This window comes from Amblyomma mixtum, chromosome 10 (genome assembly GCF_055824585.1).
Source record: "Amblyomma mixtum isolate Tamu chromosome 10, ASM5582458v1, whole genome shotgun sequence".
Lineage (NCBI taxonomy): Eukaryota > Metazoa > Arthropoda > Arachnida > Ixodida > Ixodidae > Amblyomma > Amblyomma mixtum.
The window spans coordinates 21,147,348-21,161,368 of NC_143021.1; the positions used below are offsets into that span (position 1 = coordinate 21,147,348).

The 14,021-nt window shown below is 45.3% G+C and overlaps 1 non-coding gene and 1 pseudogene across 1 annotated transcript; one reads left to right on the forward strand and one right to left on the reverse strand.

Moving 5' to 3' along the window:
- Positions 1 to 26: 26 nt before the first annotated feature.
- On the forward strand, positions 27 to 8,011 carry LOC149325317 (uncharacterized; annotated as a pseudogene).
- A 1,915-nt stretch (positions 8,012 to 9,926) lies between these two features.
- TRNAS-GGA (transfer RNA serine (anticodon GGA)) lies at positions 9,927 to 10,000 on the reverse strand. The gene has a single exon. It is a non-coding gene; the product is annotated as a tRNA-Ser (tRNA).
- Between the last annotated feature and the right edge of the window lie 4,021 nt (positions 10,001 to 14,021).

The following is a 14,021-nucleotide window of genomic DNA, read 5'->3' on the forward strand; positions in this document are numbered from 1 at the left end:
CTTTTTAACGCTTGTTACACTCGTCAATGTCCCAAACAGCACGCTCGACACTTCAGTCGTCAATTTCCTCGGCCAAGAAGTTTCATCAGAGGGAACTCGACCTGTGCCTCAACGCACCTCAGACCTGCAAAATTACCCCCGACCCACCACCGCTAAAGACCTTCGCCGTTTCCTTTGCATGCTGAACTTTTAAAAGCCTTTCTTGCCACACGCAGCCGACTACCAGGCTCACCTCCATGATGCCTTGGCTGGTCTACGAGGAAAACAACCCGTCACGTGGACACCGGCTTTAACGCAACTTTTCGAAGAATGCAAAGCTGCTCTCTGCACCGCCACACCTCTCTCCCATCCCGTGCCAGACGCTCCCTTGGGGCTCTACACGGACGCCTATAACTTCGCCGTCGGCGCTGCCCTTATGTAACGCGCAGCAAACACCTGGCATCCCTTGGCGTTCTTCTCCAAAAAACTCTCAGCTCGGAAAACGACGCCTTCTCCGGCCAGCTCCAGCAAAGAAACCATGACCCCTGCCCCGTCGACTTCGCCAGCTTACTACAGAAAACTTTTGGCGATATACGGAGCAGTTCAACACTTTCGCCACATTCTCGAAGCACAGCACTGCACTATCTACACCGACTAGAAACCTCTGACCTGCGCCTTCTTATAACGCTGAGACAAACTCCCGCTGGTCCAGTAGAACGAGCTCTCGTTCATTGCCTAGTTTACCACCGACATCCAACATGTCAGCGGGAAGGACAATGTGGAATCTGGTCGCCGACGCGGTTTCACGAGTGGCAGCTATCAGCCCTTCGCAGATAACAGCTGACGTCCTCGCCGAGGCTCAGACTAAGGACGTCGAACTGCAAGCACTTCTCAAGGGCGGGTCCTAACTACAGCTGCAACAAGTCCCTATACCTGGATCGACAACGACTATCTACTCCGACATGTCAACCGAACGAAGCAGGCCATACGTGCCCCTTTCGCATCGCCGTGGCCTCTTCAACCAGCTGCATAACCTCAGCCATCCCGGCATACGCGCCTCTACACGGCTCGTAGTCGACCGCTATGTCTGGCCCTCCATGCAGCAGAATTTCCACACCTGGGCGCGCTCCTGCATTCAATGCCAGCGCGCTAAAGACACCAGGCATGTCACTTCACTGCTCGGAGCATTCCCCTAGCCCTCTGGTCGCTTTCCACACGTCCATCTAATTATTGCTGGGCTCTTCCGCCCTGCGGGACACTATCGCTACGGTCTTACCGCCATTGATCGGTATACTCGGTGGCCTGAGGCATAGCCCCTCGAGGGAATCACCGCGGAAGACGTCGCCTCGGCCTTTTTCGCCGGCTGCATTGCTCGCTTCGGGCCCCCTCGCCGCGTCACCACCGACCAAGGACGGAGTTCGAATCGCACCTTTTCAGGCTCCTCGGGCTGACCATCGCGTTCGAGCGCTCAGTGACCACCGGCTACCACCCCTGCGCCAACGGGATGATCGAGCGTTTCCACCGACAGTTTAAAGCAGCCGTCACGTGCCACACGGACTCAACTTGGCTTGAAGCCATCCCCGCCGTCGCCCTAGGTCTTCGCGCCACCTTCAAACCGGACATTCAGGCTACACCCGCAGAGCTCGTCTTCGGGGAACCACTTCGTCTCCCAGGCGAATTTCTAGCTGCACCATCATCCACCACCGCGGCGTCAGATCTCACCGATTTCGTCGCCCGGCTCCGAAGCACAATCGCTGCCCTCCGCCGGTCACGCGTAGCTCACCACTGTAAGAATGCCCCTTTCGTCTTCAAGGATCGGCAACGTGCACGCACATTTTTCTCCGTGACGACACCGTCCGCAGGCCTTTCTAGCCACCCTGCAGCGGACCCTATCCAGTTCTCCGTCGCGACGAGAAAATCATCACCCTGCGCGTTGAAGGGAACGACGTCCGCATCTCTAGCGACCGGGTGAAGCCAGCCTACATCGATTCCGCCGGACCAGGAAATCCCAGCGCACCCACAGGCGTCCATCCACGACCCTCGACAACGCAGCCTGCTGCTCTCACTACACGCTATGAACGTCGGGTACGCTGCACAGATTTTTACAAGCCCTGAGGGCTCTCCACTACGTAGAACCCTACGTAGAACTCACCATAATACAGGGCGTACTCCGCCCGCCGCTATATGCAAGGGTAGCGCTTCCGAACACTCGCCAGAATCGGTTACAGTACAGACAATACCCCTGAAAAGGAGAAGATTCTACAGGCGACGCAGTTGGTGGAGCACCGGACGCGAAACTCGGAGGTCGTTGGCGGGGATACCGCCGGCATCATGTGGATCCTTTTTCTTCTGTTTTTTTTTTATAAATTGTGTTTAAGATACAAAGTAATAACACTTATTTTCCAGAAACATGGACGCTAAGGAAAAGGGCAACGCAGCTTGCTACGGCAAGGAAAATTAATGTTCTAAAGTTAAGAGACTGAAAGCAGGCGGAGTGGGTAAGGGAACAAACGCGTGTCCAAGTCAAACTCAATTCGAATTCAACTCGAACTCAAGAGGAAGAAATGGGCTTGGGCAGGGAATATATTCCGAAGGCACGGTAACCACTGGTCCTTTAGGGTAAGAGAATGCACTCCAACAGAAGAAAAGTGTAAGAGCGGGCGGCAGAAATTTAAATCGGCGGATTAGATGATGTTTGTGGGGATGCAGTGGCCGCATCTGGCAAAGGACAGGGTTAACTGGAGAAACATAGGAGAGGCCTTTGCTCCGCAGACGGCGTAGTAAGCCTGACGGTTATGATGATTTCCCAGGAAATCAACACCATCAAATAAAAAGTAAACATTCCTATACTTCTTTATGTCGGTGGCTGTTGGCTGTCGCAATGTTTTGGTGCTCGGTTGCTGACCTGAAAGACGCGGGTTGGATCCCGACCGCGGAGGTCGATTTTCGATGGAGGCGAAATTCAAGCGGCCCGTGTACTGTGCTATGTCAGTGAACACTAAAGAACCCCTGGTGGTCAAACTTTCTGGAGCCCCTGGCGTCATAACCTGAGCCCCTTAGGGACGTTAAACTTTCAAACCAAACTGTTATGTTTCTCTTTTAGGGGCATGGATGGTGGAAAAGGGAATTTTTTGTGCCACAGGGTCTGGTTTGTCGCTTGTGGACAAAGCCAGAGACTGTTCAACATGTGCATGTAGATGCCGGGATGGGGTTTTCTTTTGCGGCATTTTAAAGGGAACTTTGATGAAAGATTTCCCTTCAGATACTCATGCCGAGAGTGATCCAGTTGATCCAGTCGATAATGATGGCAGTGTGCCCTATGATATGCTCATGCTATCAGTTTTACATGGTAGGTTGAAACGCCGAATGGCTGTTCGGTGTGCTGGCGTTCATGTTAGAGATAATATTCAGTATTCTAGTTTTTCTGTTCCTTGAATTGTAGAGGTTTTGAAAACTCAACCATGTGTACCAGAGTTGATAACTGCACTGGAGAAAGTGACGAACTTGAATCCTTCAAATAAGACCAGTTGTCTGTGACTCGGATCACCAGTCAGATTCGTCGGGTGCGTATTTTATCTTGGGAAACAAAGGCAACAAGGGCCATACAAGCTGTTGTGGCGTATGGTTTGCATGCTCGCCTCGTAATGTGGATGGTCATGGTTGAATTCCCTGCAACTTCAGAAAGTGTTTTGTTATTGTAGCGATAGCTATATTACGCCAGGCTTTCGCCTCTTCGCCGTCGCCGCACTTTGAGCCGTGACCGCGCTGTGACGTCACACCACGGCCCTCGAGTCTCCAGAAACCCGGCTCGTCGCGGTCGCCGCACTGCCACCGCTCCTGCTGTTGGGCGCTCACTGCGCCCTCTGTGTGACGACACACCCCGCGCTCTGCGGCTGTGATAGCCGAGAGGATCTCGAGTCGCCAAGCCATAGTTGATGCCGCAGTATGGGTGGTGAGAATTCGGCCAGTCTGAGGGAGGCCAAGGATCTCCGTAGACGTGAAGTGAAGAGGAGACAGCGAGTTCGGCGTCCCTGAAGGCAGCCCTCTTTGCAAGACGTGCTGAAACTTTAAGGAAACGTCGTGCCGAACAGACCGAACAGGACTGTTCGGCACGACTCGACAAAGGACGGAAGAGAGATATGGTTAGAAAAGCGCGTTCACAAACCGTTAATGGGGTAGACCAACGCAAGACTAACTTTATGATCAGACTGAGTGCGAGTCTGCTATTAGTCTGCTATCGCGACCCGACTAGTTTTAACCAGTGCTAAAATACAGCACATTTTTCTGCTTTTATGTAAACATCGCTATCTAAGGGTCTGCTGGTGACGTCATTCAGTAATTTTGTGCGATAGACGGCAACCAACGCCGGGGCTTGTGCTACTGGGAAATACAACGTTTTTGCATTAAGCTGCTGGCCACTGTAATCCTCTCGACTGTCGTCCAATATACATAGCAAGCTCAATATCTTGTGAAACATCACGTCTGACTAATATTAATAACGACCTTGGAGATCCTGATATCATATTGATATACCACTCCGAATTTCGAAAGGGATACTTATGCAATACTGCGTTTCCTGGATTCATTGAGAGCTCTTTCCATCAGTGGACGCCGGCATTCAAATTGATGAGCTGTTTGTTTTTCCAACGGATTCGACTGGCTCCCGCATCACAGATTTTGCTGAAAGTAATCGTTTTAATATGAAAGAGGTGAAGGTTATCCGAGCACCGCTTGTTGCTTTGAGGCTCTTAATAACAACTGAAAGCTCTTCGGGTGCAGTTGGGAAGAAAACAAACCAATGCGGGAGGCTTGAGATAGATGTGAACCGTGTGATATGTTGTCACGAGTACTACCAAAGTAAATGTTATGTTATTAAAAGTGTCCGTAAGTTCTTATGGGCTGCACTATTGTTTGTCATGAATGAAAATCTTCCAAACGTCATGGTCCTTGCATGTCTTTAGGAAGGAGTTTTGCGTGACACCATATTTTTCCGAAATTGTTTCCGTGGTTTCGTATTTTTGTTCACAGCTGAAAGTGAAGTAGGTTCCTTTTCGCATCTCGCACATAGTTTTATGTTGAACGGTTGTTTTTTTTTGTTCTTTTATACACGTGTCCTCAAGTGCACCTAGGCCTCATCGACTTATCTGTTATTCGTAGACTCTATGGTAGTTGTATTATCTTTATACATTTTTCTTCGCGTGATTTCGAGCGAAAATATTATAAAAGCAGTGCCAAAAAACGTGCGAATGTCTCATAAGGATCGTGCATTGAAAGTACTTCAGACGATTCAGCGTTAATCATGTCCGACACAATTTTTTTTTATCCAGCACAACATTCGAAAACGTCGCAGTGTGAGATCGAGAACAAGAGTCAGATATTTGAAAAAGATGAGATAGTGTGGGCGTGGGAACAGCGTCTTCGTGAGGCTGCTTCACGGCATGCGTTTCTTCATCCAGATAACGGCAATCCTTCAACTCAGCGCGGGACCTATGGCACCGGCTGATGCCATTCCGGCTACGCCTGTGACTGTCGACATTCAAGTTGGCAGCGTGGAAAATGGAGAGCTCTGGCAACCCTACTACACTATGGCTTCATCGTACAAGTCCTGCGCATCGTCCACAACATCACCTTTCCACCTGGATAAAAACGGACTGCAGCGGCCTGCGCCTTTCAGTGGGCGTGGGAACAGCGTCATCATAAGGCTGCTTCAGGGCATGCGTTTCTTCATGCAGGCTGGTAATAACTATTCCATGTTTGCTAAGAAATCGAGCAATATGTGCCTGCTCCTGTTCCCATGCCCGGGAGTGCTGTTGATTTTGCTCGTCCAGTGCTTCGATGTTTCTAGTCAACTGCTTTTGTTGTCGGGGGACGTTGAGATTAACCCTGGCCCTGGGTCGGGCTCTGGCGCTGCCACATGGTCCAAAGACAGCGCTGTTGATAATTCTCTGCAGAAACAACTCAACTACATGTTGACTCTGTTAGAAGGTGTTAATTCAAGGACCGCTAAAATTGAGTTAGAGCAATCACACCTAATAGCCTCTATTAATGAAATGAAACTAAATCAGGAATCCATGATTAGGAATATTGCCGATATTGACGCGAGACTGTCGGCAGTGAAATCTAAATCATCCGCCAGTGATGCAGCTCACGGGGAATTGCGGATGTTGCGTGAGCTAGCCGATCAGCTTGTCAATTAAAATAGCAAGTTACGTCTTGGACAGGCAGAGCTGGAAGACCGGCAGCGCAGGGAAAATCTTCTGTTCTTCGGCGTACCAGACAGTTTGTCCGAAGCGTGGGATGAAACGGAAGAAAAGCTATTGAACCTTGTTTCAGGCTGCTTTGATCCTGTTCTTACGAATGACATGTTCGAACGAGCACACAGGATAGGTGTTTTCTCGGATAAAGAGGATCATCCGATTGTTGTGAAGTTCCGGTCTTTCAAAACAAAACAACAAATCCTAGTTCAGTCTGCTAAAGTTAAAGATAAAAAGGTCACTGTAAGTGAAGATTATTCTTTGCAGACACGTGTCGCTAGAAAGAAGCTTGTGCAGTTCGCCAAGGATGCTGACTTTAAGTATAAGCTGAGGTATAACAAACTGTATTGTAACAATGGTAGAGAGAGGGTGTGGTAGATGGTCCTTGGCGATCACAAAATGAACAAGGGAGGGGAAAACCTCAGGTTGCGGCTATGACCTTATTCACGATAGCGTTTTCGAGCTAGCTGGCCCAATGGATCTTTAGTGGCCCCTTGTCGCGCTGCTTCTGGCTCGCCACACGCTTCGCCATAGAGGTACGGGAGGGGCAGTGGACTGGCGACTGGAGATAAGACAGCGCTTTCAATTCTTTCCACAAACATAAGAAGCATAATACCAAAGCGGGAAGATCTAAACTCTGTCATCGACTCATGTGATGCCGATGTTGTATTGCTGACAGAAACGTGGCTCTCTGCAAAGATAGAGAACAAGGAACTGTTTGATTGCAAGAAGCGCTACAAAGTTTATCGTTCTGACAGAGGTCAGAGAAGTGGAGGAGGTGTTTTAATAGCCATCACCGGTAATATTGTGTCTTCACCTATTAGTCTTTCTAGCACTTTAGAGTTGGTTTGGGTTGAACTTCGTGTTCATTTCAGGAAACTGATTCTGGGCATAAGCTACCGTCCCCCGTACTCGTGTGCAACTTTCGTTGAAGATTTGCATGATGCTCTTAACATGATCTCAGTACGTTATCCGGGTGCGGCAATCCTTCTTGCTGGTGACTTCAATTATCCCAGTATCGTGTGGGCTAATACATCGCCGAATCCTCGCCCTTTTCTACCGAATGCAATAGCTTTTTGCGAACCTGTTTGGACTTCAACCTTTCGCAGCTAGTTACTAAGCCAACTCGAGTCACGTCATCATCTTCAATGTATTAGACCTTGTGCTAACCAAAGCGCCGGATCTTATCCCTTCAATCTCGTACTTACCTGGTCTTAGTGATCACACCTAGCTTCATTTCGATGTAAAAATTAATATTCCTAATCGCCGGAGCATCTTCAAATCTATTAGAGATTACAAACGGGCGGACTTTGATGCCATTAATCGTGAATTAGCTCTTTTCTTAAACAATTATTTACCAGATTTTCCACAGCGTTCTGTCCACACTAACTGGGAAATGTTTAGGGACACTGTTGAACGTCTCACTAATACATTTGTGCCGCTAAGAATTTTGCGGTGTAATAGCTAATCACCGTGGTTTAATAACGTTTTAAAAAGGCTATCCAATAAGAAAAAGCGTTTGTTTCGCTCGGCGAAATCGTTAAATTCGCAACAACGATGGGACGGTTACCTTTCTGCGGCCGCTGAGTACAAATTAGCTCTGAAAAATGCTAAGGACTCTTTATTTAACAGTACTTTGCCTGCTTTGCTCATTAATAACCCTAGACAGTTTTGGAACACTGTGAACAAGATAGTTCGTCAGTACTACTTACATCTTCTGACGGCTTTGCATTTTCACCTAATGAATGCGCTAGTGTTCTTAAAAGTGTTTTTGTTGCTGCTTTTTCTGGCAATATTTACCTTATCAATCAGGAGTGTACGGTCTTGGATGCTTTTCCCATGGATCCAATTCTTTTTGACGCAACTGGCATCCTGAGAATAATTGAAAAGCTTAAAATGTCTTCCTCCGGTGGCGTCAATAACATTAATTCGAAATTTCTAGTTAACACAAAGATGTACAGTTCAATTATCCTCACCAAACTGTATGACCAGTCTCTGGAAACAGGCTGTATTCCCAATGACTGGAAGGTTGGGAGGGTGATTTGGCTGCATAAGTCTGGCGATAAACATTGCCCTGATAACTTTCGCCTTGTGTCGCTCACCAGCATCCCATGTAAAATCATGGAACATATCTGCTCTCATCTTCCTAACTTTTTAGAATCCATTTGCTTTTTCACTAATGCCCAACACGGCTTCCGTAAATCGTGTTCATGCGAAACGCAACTCATGTTTCACAAATGACTTGCATTGCATTCTAGATCGGGGGTCCCATGCTGATTCTATATTTATGGATTTTTCTAAAGCATTTGACAAGGTTTAACATTGATTCCACAGTGCTTGCATGGTTGCATTGCTTTCTTTCAAACCGAAGTCCGTTCGTAACAGCAAATAACGTCAATTCAGATTCAACTCCTGTTTGCTCTGGCGTGCCTCAGGGGTCCGTTCTTGGGCCCCTCCTATTTCTCATTTATATAAACGACTTACCAACTAATATATCGTCTTCCATTTGTCTTTTTGCCGATGATTGTGTTATTTACCGTGAAATTAATGGTGATAATGATGTATGTGTTCTTCAATCAGATATTAACAAGGTACTGGATTGCTGTAACCTGTGGAATATGAAGCTAAACATTACTAAATGAAAGCATTTCCCCATTTCTCGTCTATCTAATATACCCTCTACCTACTGCATTAATGGCATCACTCTTGAAACTGTGTCGTCTTTTAAATATCTGGGTGTTCACGTCTCTCCTAACCTGTTTTGGAAAACTTATGTTGACTACATTACAAATAACGCCAACCGCATGCTTGGATACCTTCGCAGAAATTTTTCATCTGCACCGAGTTCATTAAAACTATTACTTTACAAAACATTGGTCCGCTCTAAATTGCAATATGCTTCATCAGTGTGGAACCCTGGGGTTGAATCTCTCATTTCTGGCTTAGAATCAATTCAAAATCGCGGTTGTCGCTTCATTCTTTCCAACTACCATAGTACTAGTAGTGTAACTGCCATGAAAGCTCACCTTTCCCTAAAGCTTCTTTCCCATCGCAGGTCAATAACTTCATTATGTACTTTTCACAAAATTTATCATAATCCTTATCTTAAAGAGTAGTTATTAAAAAGACCACCGTATATTTTAGCACGCATTGATCACCGCCACAAAGTTTGGATCCCTCACTGTCGTACAAGATGTTTTCACGATTCATTCATACCCACAACTTGTGTCAGCTGGAATAACCTTCCCCACAATGTTGCTGTAATTACTAATACTGCTGCATTTCGTAACACTGTTATTAATTTTATGTAAGTATGTGTCTATAACTTTGTTAATTTATTAGCTGCTGGTTTTTTGTGTTTTGTTTTGTGAAATACTGCCTTTTGTTAATTCTGTTATTGATTTTATACCAGTGTGTGCTGTAACTATATTCAATTTTTCTAGCTGCTGTTTTGTTTTTGGTACTTGCGTGTTATTCCCACTCTCCTCTGTAACGCCTCACGGCCGTGAGGGTAAATAAATAAATAAATAAATAGTGGTATGTACTGGTCAAATGTTTAGAGGAATCACCAAAGGTGGAGTAAATTTGTAATAAGGGAGTAATTACTCATTGGCATCCGCCCAAACGCCGCCGTAGGGCTACAAAGGAAAGCTATGCAGCTTTCTCAGAAACTTCGTAGTTAAAGAAAAATTCGTCCTGGTCCGGGGTTCGAACCCGGGACCACTACTTCTCCGGAGCAGTCGCTCTACCAACTGAGCTAACCGGGACGGCAAGCTTATGATAGAGCGAGAGCGAATTGATCAATAACTCGAAGTAGGAACAGTGTTGGTCAAATGTTTAGGGGAATCCCCCAAGGTGGAGTAAATTTGTAATAAGAGAGTAATTACTCATTGGCATTTCCTGAACGACGGGAATCTAGTTCGTTTACAAAATTAATTAATGAGTGGCCGATTAGAGTTCTTGAAGCACTGTGAAAACACTGTGTTATAAGGGTTACCAAGCATTCGTAGCCAAAGGTCTGAAAATAACTCGAATAAGTAAAATAACTAGTGGATGAGGTGCTGTGAAGGTGAAGTTGATATCACCAATAGTTATTACATTACAGTTTTCAAATGGTGTTTCCTTGAGATATTCTAGGGAATTTCCAATGTAAGCAGTTATAGATGACGAGGACCCAAAGATACAGCCGAAAGTGAAATTTTTTTCATTAATTTTGAGAAAGAAAAAACTAATTTCAACGCTAATGATACAGAGATAACAATTCTAAACTAGAGACCCGGTCTACGTTTGTACGTGATGTAAGACGACACAAAAGTGGCGGCTCCCTCATGACAACTAAACTCTCCGAGGGAATACTCAGAAGACAGACTCAACTGAGCTAGCCAGTATTCGGGAGCGTCTTACGTCAAATGAACAAGCCATCGCCACTGTTAACACACGACTGAACGTAATTGACAAGTCGCTGTTAGACATAGGCGTGAAAACCTCTCAAATCCAAACATTAGAAGAGAAAGTTCGAGCCTTAAACCGGGAAGTCTGCAAACAGTATGAGAAACTAACTGAACTCGAAGACCACAGTCGCCGATCAAAAACTTAATTGTTTTTGGTGTCGAATAGCAAGATCAGGAAGATGATGAGGCGTTACGTAAAGCAGTCATCAATGGCATATTTTTAGAAAAACCGCAACAGTCCTGCGTGTCTGTCGCGCGTATTCACCGTCTTGGGAGACAGCCAGGCAAAAGGTCTTTTATTGTATATTTTCAGGATTATTTAGAAAAAGAGGCAATTTTCCGCAACGTACGTAAGTTAAACGGTAGCATGACTACAGCACGGAAACTCTGAGAAAGCGCAAACTTCTATGGGAAACTACCAAACCAGATGTCGACAGCGGAAAACGTGCTTTTCTTATCAATGATAAACTGAAAGTTGATGGCTGCCTTTATGCTTGGGATGATAATCAAAATCAACGAGTAGTCGTAAGCCACGAACGGCAAACTTCTGATAACGAATGACACAACACCCGCGTCGTTTCTAAAAACCGGAGAGTTCTACATTTCAATGCAAGAAGTATAGTAAATAAGGTAGAACAACTTGAATTCCTTCTGCTCAAGTATGACCCCCACATTACAATTGTCACAGAAACCTGGCTGCGTGATGGGGTTAGCGACGAAATACTGGTACCTCCGACACATCAGATATTTCGTCGGGATCGTGGTTAGAGGGGAGGAGGTATTGCGATCATTTTAAAAAGCACGGTTAGCGCAGAAATACTTCGTCAGATTGATAACCATGAAAACCTGTTTTTAAAGATTAACTGTTGGGGACACGTAGTTGTGGTATCTGCAATTTATAGGCCACCGTCATCCTCTCCTGAGTTCTTGGCCTCACTGCGTGATTACATGACTGCGCTACAACCCCGGAAAATTATTATGGCGGCTGATTTTAATCTGCCTGCTGTAGGCTGGTTACATAGGCCTGAAATACAGCTTGCAGATAGCCCTCTTCTTGACATAATGCTTGCGTGCGACTTAAAACAAGTTGTACTTGAAAACACGCGTGAAAGTGGTGACACTGGTTCAATGCTGGATCTTGTATTTGTTAGCAAAAATATTACAGAGTTCGAAGTATGTGTGGAGGAGGGAATATCTGACCACAAGCTTGTGCTGTTCACTAGCAGGCTTGGGAACTGTAAGAAGAAAGACATTAAGCTTCGCAAGACTGTTAAAGACTTCGGTCATGCCGATGATCAATCTATCCTTGATGAACTATGGAGGCTGGTTGACAACTTACTAAAAACTGATATTGCTTTACTATGGCAGGCGTTTGTAACTTGTTGTAAATACTGCATTGGTGCCTTTGTTCCGACCATACATATTAAACCACAACGAGCCCACGCATGGGTCGACAGGAAAACTATACATTTAAAGCGTAGGCTAAAACGCGCGAAAAAGCGATAGAACCGAAGCACTGAAGATATTCGTCAATTGCAAACCCAGCTTTCTGATGCATTATTGCTAGCCCGACAAAAATATTTTTCCAGTACCTTGCCGAAGTACATAAAAACTAGCCCCGATAAATTCTGGCGATACCTTGGCAATAAGAACGTGCACTTGCAAGAAATAAGGCAGCGCAATACGCTTGTCGCTGATCCTCAGGAAATCTCTAACATAATGAATGAGTACTTTCACTCTGTATTCAACCAGGAAGATAGTGTTACAGAGGTTTCGTCTTCTTTATACCAAGTGTCAGACTTCACATCATTTGAGGGCGTACTTTCATTAGTGCTAAATGTTAAACAAAAATCTTCTGGGGGCCCGAATGGAATACCGAATTCTTTCCTTGAACGTTACGCCGAGCCTATTGTACACATTTTAACAGCTATGTTTTCTTTGTCTATTAACACGGCAACTTTACCTGACGACTGGCGTGTGGCCCGTGTCATAGCAGTCCACAAAAAGGGTGACCGTCAGCTTGTGGAAAACTAACGCCCCATTTCGCTCACATCTACGAGCTACAAAACACTCGAAAACATTATCGCTCACTACATTACGAATTTTCTTGAAGATAACAACTTACTCTCTCCATTCCACCATGGATTTCGGAAGGGCTTGTCAATATGTACGCAGCTTTTAAAAACTGTTCACGAAATCGCTCTAACACTTGATTCTTCTGGGCAGGCTGATCTTATCTTCCTTGATTTCAGAAAAGAGTTCAATCGCGTTCCTCATGGCAAACTTTTTGAAAAACTTACTAATCTCGCTTTTCCTGCATTTATCATAAACTGGATAAGAGCGTACCTTTCAAACCGCGCTCAGTTCGTGGATGTTAATGGCCATGTCTCCAAGGCATTGCCGGTTTCATCCGGAGTGCCTCAGGGAAGTGTACTGGGACCGATTCTTTTCTTAATCTATGTTAATGATATAACTAGTGCTATCCATCCTCATGTTAACATCAGACTGTTTGCGGACGATTGTCTGCTCTTTAAACAGGTTACATGCCGTGGTGATCAACTTCAATTAAACAATAGTTTAACCGCACTTAACGAACCTCACTTAACCGCACTTAACGAACAAACAACAACCACTTTCATTTTCGTATTGCATCAATAATACCCAAATAAGGGAAGTCACCGAATACAAATACCTAGGCATAACGTTTACAAACACTCTTTCATGGTCAAAACACATTGAGAACATTTGCGCAGCTGCCTCTCGAAAACTCGGCTTTCTGCGTCACAAACTGAAAAGAGCACCCCCTGATTTAAAACTTCTAGCCTACAGAACTTGCATATTGCCAAAATTAGAATACGCAGCAATAGTATGGGATCCGTTTCACCTAAATGGTAAACGTAAACTTGAAATGGTTCAGAGACGAGCAGTCAGGTCAATCTTCAGCAAGTTGAGGTCCACTGATTCCCCGTCACAACTCATGACTGTCAACCACATACCTAGCTTAGAGTCACGAAGATCTATAGCACGAATTAAATTTCTTTTCACGATGCATCATAAGTCACTGAAATTCAACGGACGGCTGTACGTTCAACCATACCTGCCATGCGCATCAATACACCGTCACGCTCACAATTTGCTGGCTTTCCACGCACGCACTAATTTATTTAAAAATTCCTTTTTTCCTCGTACAGTTAGTCAGTGGAACGATCTACCGGCTGAAATTTTTTCCACTGACAATTTTGACCAGGCACTACTTATGTATTTTGTAACGTAATATTCTTTGTGTCATTTTCCCGTCTTTTCATTCAGTTGTGTTTTTTATGTGTTTTTTCTGCGC